Raw genomic sequence first — 7928 nt, forward strand, 5'->3', positions numbered from 1 at the left:
TTATGGACGTTTCATTCTCTTTAGAAAGTCGACGCGGTGAACATGAACTGATTCGGAATATAGTTTTTTAAAAGAGTTTATTTTTTTGGCAGTTTGAATCCACGTTGTTCTTTTGTAAATGAGGACAGTTGTTCGGTGAATCTGCGGTATGGTTATACAGAGAAGGTGCATCCCATTTTTTTCTTATTGATTTTACGGCTTTCATCCACTAATGTCAAACTTTCAAATCGTTTGGAAACGCGTAATTTCTCATACTATTACTATACGCATTGCTGCATCCGCCAGAAATACAATGTTTAAAAAAAGCAAAGACCGAAAAATATATATCGTTAAAAGTGTTATAAAAGTATACGGTATATAAAAGTCGGAAAGCGGGAAACTGTCGACTGTTTCAGGAAAAGTTGGCGTGGTCAAAGCACATGAAATGTCTCAGTGGAATACAAATGCAAAACGGAAATGTTGGTCGGCATTTCATAGGCTCTTTAATCCTCGCATAAATTAAAGTGAAAATTAGACGTTTGAAAAAAATTACAAGTTTATACTTATTAGTGAAACCTACACATTGTGTAATATGCATGAAATGCCGCCATGTTGGATTCATCGATCTTTAGCGGTAGAGATTGTGGGAAAATTAAAACATTTAAAAATACTAGCAACTTAATACGGTTGCATGAATTGAAGTGAATGGACAAAAAAGGATACACACAACTCAAGCACACCTAGGTGGCAGTATTCAAAATTTTGCTCACACAGTGTCTGAATTCTAATCTGCATATCAAAGGTATTGAGGACATTAACCTAAGTTGTCAGTCTTTACTTCAAACACAATTGACCCCTGTGTTGACCTTTATTATGTATCGCATTCTGTGCTATTCGGCGGTTGTTAAGCCGTCTAGGCTGCTAGGTCACAGACAAATACTGCTTTATTTGTGTAATTTTCAGAAATAAACTACTTATGCGCATGTATACGAGTCATATGTAACAATAATGTTATGTGAAACAATTACTAATATTACACATAGCATAATGAATACAACTGTAGAAATTAAACTCTGATATGAACGCGGCCGTAGGATATACTGCATTACTTGTGAAATAACTTGAATACCCTACAAATGTTATGACGATACCATGGTTTATATCATTACGTCATGTTGATATCTCAAGACTGGCTTCAAATTTGAGTTGATTATCGTTTGTTATTCTGAAGTTCAATAGATGTGGAATATGACCTTTCGGGTGATGACAGGATACAGAAGCGACAGCAGCTTATTGACAGTTGAACAAATTTATTACATTAATGACAATAATCGATTTATAAGTAGCGTTCATGCACAGTTCCCTAGAACAGGCTAAGAGGTCGAACAACTTAGTCCGTACTAAGACAACGTGTGTGAACGCTTAGCACGATCTGAGAAATGCCAAGTACGTATTAAATCTGGTTTCTTTTTAAGACCCAGTTCAGACACTTAGTACGAGCTAACGAAGTGTGCGTGATCGCTTAGCTCGGGCTAAGCACCAACAAACGTCATTGTATTAAATGTCCACTTCGATGATTTACTATAATATTCATAACTATTGGTTTCGACAAGCCATTTCTGACATTACAATCAACGCGAACACATGTACTGACACCGTTCTTGAGAAAAAAATTAACTAACGATGAGACTCTCACTGTGTAACAAGTTGATACAGAGCGTTATTAAATAGACTTAAATAGTTTAGATTTGATTAAAGTCTGAATTACGGTATAGTGCAACAACAGCAGTAGACCGTTTTGGTCGCGGTTCTGTTTTGTTACATGTACGTCGCGGCTCAGCAATTACATTCAAAGGCGTCGTGTCTATATTTGCGCCAGGTATGTCCATGGTTGTGACATCAGCTTTGATGTATATCCGTTTTCAACTCACAGATGTGTATCACGAAATTATTTCAAAGTTATCAATATTAGTGACCGATTTTTGCTAGTCATCTTCAATCCAGACCGTTTTCACATTCAGTTGAACAAAATTATTGAAACACTAATACATTAATGACAATAATCGATTATAAGTAGCGTTCATGCACAGTTCCCTAGAACGGGCTAAGAAGTCGAACAACTTAGTCCTACTAAGACAACGTGCGTGAACACTTAGCACGATCTAAGAAATGCCAAGTACGTATTAAATTTGGTTTGTTTTTAAGACCCGTTTCAGACACTTAGTACGAGCTAACGAAGTGTGCGTGATCGCTTAGCTCGGGCTAAGCACCAAAAAACGTCATTGTATTAAATGTCCACTTGGATGATTTACTATAATATTCATAACTATTGGTTTCGGCAAGCCATTTCTGATATTACAATCAACGCAAACACCGTTATTAGTAACCGATTTTTGCTAGTCATCTTCAATCCCGACCGTTTCCACATTCCAATAACTCAGTTCCTCCTCTTTGTGTTGACCTGTACTGTGTACCGCATTCCGTGGTATTCAGGGGTCGTTGAGCTGTGTAGGTGGTAACGGATCTAGATATGGCGTTTCAATTCAAATAATGAAACACAGACACAAAATGTCTTATTTATGTAATCTTCACAAATTAACAACAAATTTACTCACATGTATATGTGGAATGTCGTGTTTAAACACAAAAAGCCAAAGCCCACTGCAGCAATCACATATATAATATGAGTTCAACTGTAGAAATGAAACTCGGATATGAATAAGTTTGCTGTATACACTGCATCACTTCAGAAAATAACTTGAATACCCTACGAATGTTGGCGCGATGTCATTGTTTTCTGTTGCATCATGCCAAGTTATGTCATTACGTCATGTGTATATCTCATCACACGATGTAGGTATATTATTATGTGTAGTTTATTATCCCGATATTGACTTTTCATTATGCCCATGTCGATATGGCATTACCCCGTGTAGATACATCATGACATGAAGTAGATATACTATTATGTGCCATAACATAACATGTCGTATGCACATCACAAAATGCTACATGTGTATCGCGTGACGTAATAGCTACATCAAATACTAATAATTTTACATCACGTAATGTCACATGAATCAGGTAATAACACATCTACATAACGAAATGTCTTATCTACGTCACGAACTTGTATATCTACATTACATCATAGATCAGGATCACATCAGGATTACCAAACGTCAGAATTGTCAAACTAACGTCTTATCTCCATCACATAATAATATGCCGACATATATCATATCTTTATATGATGTTATAACTAAATTATGTTACGTTATATATAGACATCACGTAATGTAAGTAAAATGTGTACAGTTCGCTGTCACCCTAATGTGCATGTAATCTGTCGTCATTTTGAATACATGTTAAACGTTACATTAAGTACAGCAAACCAGAACAACGTTGTTACCTGCACGATAAAAGGTCATGAACCCGGAAAATGTCTACATTATGTTATGTGGCTTTGTATTGTCGTGTGTATTTCATTCGTGTCAACCGGTAAGTAGCAATATCTCCACTTATTATAACAAAAACTATTATATCGAACAAGGTGATTCCGTAACATTGGTCTATGATCAATGTTATTGGAGAGACACTGTATAGTAGTTTTACTCAGTGACAATGTTCACTGATGTCGCTGAATTACCTCGGCATCCTTGCAGTATCTCGAAAAATAATTGAAATTGTTTAAATAGGTTGATGGGATTTTGTTAATCGAATTGTGGGCATTCGAATTGCCATGGTTTAGTGCAAAATTAAAGATTCCGTACGATAAAGACAAGAATAAAGACTACTATGTCAGTGCTGTGACCCTATAGCATGACCTCACTGAGTAAGTTGATTGAACAAAAAAACACTGACATCTTGTGTTAGAGTTGTGAAGTCACTACTATATAATGGGAAAGTTTAATAAAACCGGTTAAAATCTACAGGATAACCACCAAACATCGAACCAGAATCATTTAATTTATGTACAAATTGGGATATATTTTTTTCAGAAACATTTTTCATTCTCTTGACTTTTATTTACATTGCCTGCTTGTATTTGTGCAAGCAGCTCTTGATAATATCATTTATTGTACCCTTTTACATTTTTTTTTTGGATTTTTGAGTGCTATTCAAACTGATGTATAAGTGTGAAACCGTCTGATTTGTCTGAAATCCAGTTTCTGACGCCATTTATTGGCATTTAAATTTCATCACAGTTTTTGCAAATGCGTGGTGCGCCTTCTAATCAGTTTGACCTCGAATAGAATGTCTGTTAGATTGTATGAACAGGTCGAAAAAAATGTATTACTCTGGAATACCGATAAATTATAACGCCGATATGACCAGTTGTAGGGTAGCCCAAGATTTTAATGACATATTATAAAATTATGGATGTTAATATTATGTTTACTTGCCACGCATTTCTATATTATTTATCTATTATTTTTTTAAATATATTATTACAATTTGCGAAGCAGCCTATTATAAAGTGTATTCATTAGAAACATAATTTAGTGTACAAGACGCAACCAGTGGTTATGTGACGAATTCGACAAATTCGAATATGGGTCTTCTAAGATAAACAAAAATAATCAAATATAGAATAGGGATAATTTTCGTTGATCATAGAGCATGCCAATAGACTATCAATTGTTTTCCGAAATTAAGACTATTATTTTCAATTATCTACAGGTATTGCCATCCAGGTTACAGGGCCTTACGATATCCATATCTTAGAAGGTAATGACGCTACATTGGAATGTGTTATCACTGGATTCTCATTTCATAATACAGTATCTTGGTCAATAGTTGGTAGTCCTAATCTGAGGATATTTAAGATATATCCTATTGGGATAGTGGCAAATGCTGGTGATTATGATGCAAATAAACATTCTGATTAGGTTGTAAGCCACCTAGCTGCTACTAATCACTATGATCTAACAATACCAGATGTAAATATTAATAATGATGGAATCTATGATTGTGGGTTATCTTCAGACACGCCAGGAACAATATCAAGCCACTATGAAACATTGTCAGTTACAGGTGAGGATACTATCTAATAATTTCCAATAATATAATTTATTGAAGCAATTATACACACTCAGGATCATTCCAGCTATAAGGTGGACATATCTCTTCTGGTAGACAAGAAAAATGTTGTTCAATATAAGACTCTAAAATATTGGCCTCTCATGTTTCAATAAATTCACATATGTAATATATCTTACCGGAATGCCTGCAATACTGTTATTATTGTTATTATCAACGTCAGACACGATGTAGGCCCATTTTAACAGAAGTCAAAAAATAACAGCAAACTTTTTTACGCACACTGTGGCACAGAGCAGTACCCAAAACCACATAGTGGCTATCCGCCAAAAATAACAAAGAGTGAGCCTCACAGCAAGTAGATTTTGAAAAATAAGTCATATGATTATTTTGATGTTGCAAAATACATCAGACAGCTGTCAATATATTTCAGTTGAATACAAACATACCAATAAGTGACCATGATTTTTGTAATATCGTCCACTGCATCAATAACAAAATAGAAGTAATGAGAAACTGATAGAGGGTCTAAACCTGAATGCGAATGAATCGTTCACTCAAATAATTTACAGACCAATATGTGTATTTATTACAGTGCCAGTGACATCAGTGAGTATTGATGGATATTCTACTGGGACCACAGTTTATATCATACATGGATCTGAGTCTACATTTACATGTAGTGTTATAGGCACCAAACCATCAGCTGATATAGACTGGTTCATAGGAACAACATTATATCAGGGCACACTAAGTGTAGAGAATGTGTTTATATTTACACCAAACCTTGACAATGACGGTGAACAACTACAGTGTAAAGCTAGTAATACCGATGAAAGGTCGCCAGTGATGACACATGTCTAGTTATATGTAAAAGGTAGGTCATCAGTGCGAACAGTTTATTTTAACTCACTGTTTATTTGTGTGTGTATGTACGTCCAACAGCTCGACATACTTTAAATGATTGTATATTGTAGAAACTGACATGTTGTAAATGATGACATTATAGAAATGATGGTAAATTAAAAGGGGCCACAACAAATATGAATAATAAAAACGAAAATATCTGTATACGATTTGTCAGCACATGTATGTCTAATTTAATTCTGTTTCAAATTAAAAAAATTGCTGAATATCATTTATGATATTATAAGTCTGGAAGCTACTTTTCAAAAGCCTTCTAAAAACTGTTTTAGCTACACACCACGTCAAACATTGTGGAAACAGACTTTTCTTATGCAAAATTATCTGACATTTTCAAAAATGCCTGTTTCCAGGGCGGAAAATGCAGTGGTGAAAATTGGCATGATGCTTTGGCAACCTGAAAATATTATGAAATCATTAAATTGTCTATACTTTCGATATGACATAAGTGATTTATTCAGATATATTTGCATCTGTATTTTATTAATGAGAGGTGTCTCAAGCGTTGTGTGTGAGCATGCTGTGTTAGTGCAGTATGCAGTACACCGATCTAATTATGGCAGTAGTTCGCCGACCTTTGCATAGCAACGGCCTACATCTTGGAACTAGAATCTGTAGTTACGAGGAACGACACTAGACGAACCTGAGAGAAAACACACCCAAACCAAAGTCATGCTCGATAAGGCTTGTAGGTCAGCAGTGACTACTCTTGATTGGCTGGCAGGTTGCCTAGTGGAGATTTCTAAAAATAGGAGGATTAGTCAGAAAGAGAAAAGAAAAATTACCGTTGCGTTGGAAGATGGCGACGTGTGGGACGTAACTTGAGTACTCTCGAAAACATACTGGACATGCTATCGTTTGAACACTGGTTGCTGTAAGTGAGACCGGACTTTGATGATCAGTCGTCGGAAATTGTGGTACTGCTGATGTTGACAGCGTTGGAGAAGTATTGTCGTCGGTACGTATGTCAACATTGAAGTGGAATTGTCGTCGGTACGTGTAATATTGTCTACGTAGAATTGTGTGCATTGGTTGCAACGGCAGGGCTATCGACATTCGCGGATACGTCGAGTTGCACCAGTTCATTGGAGGTCGGGTAAGCGTGGCATTTATCGCAGTTCGTGAGTTCGGGAATTGACTCTTAAAGTACGAAACATTTTATTGACTCTTAAAGTTGTTTTCCCTTACTTCACGGCCTGAACTGTCAGTATTTCGGCTTACACATGTGTGATAGAGTTTGTGTGAGTGCGAATTGACATGTGCCATCACTTGTTCTGATTTGCGGCCGACTAAATTTTAGTTAGGGCATTTCGTTTGTACTTGTCTGTTGACTTGTCATTTTATTAGTGTTAGGGCGATTTGTGTCCTGTAAAATTGGATAATTTGTGGTGACCTATTTGGCGGCTTTTTGTGGAGCGTTTCCATAGTAACCTGTGATAGACGAGTGAACACATGGCGATTATTGAATGGTAAGATTGTTTGTTGTGACATATCTCATTATCTACACGATTGTAGGTTTTGTTTGTGTAGATTTATTCTTTGTCGCTTTTTGATGTACTATGCGTTGTGGATGTTTTTCTATGTACTTTTACTGTACAGGGTATAGTTTTACATAGTATATAGTGATAGACATTTCTCAGTTTTTGATAGCAGTGTATTTCTTTCATGGAATTTGTGCTTTAACTAGTCTACGAATTTGTTGTTAGAATGTCAGGCTTGGAGTTTATAGATTGTTTCTACAAATATTGTGATGCAATGTTTATGTTGTTTTTCATTTTAATATAATACTTGTTTTCATGATCGTGTACTGAGCTGTACAGTACTTAACTGTTTGACTTGTGCGATTGACATTCTGTTGTAGTTTGTATAGGGAAATAACAGTGGTCAGTGCATAAATACTGCTCAGTTAGTTAGTAAGAGTCGACGGTGTATTTTGCTTAGAGGTGCACCCGTTAGTGTGGTTGGTAGTGCAAATTACTGTT

This window comes from Saccoglossus kowalevskii, chromosome 5 (genome assembly GCF_978046115.1).
Source record: "Saccoglossus kowalevskii chromosome 5, keSacKowa6.1, whole genome shotgun sequence".
In the NCBI taxonomy this organism is placed as follows: domain Eukaryota; kingdom Metazoa; phylum Hemichordata; class Enteropneusta; family Harrimaniidae; genus Saccoglossus; species Saccoglossus kowalevskii.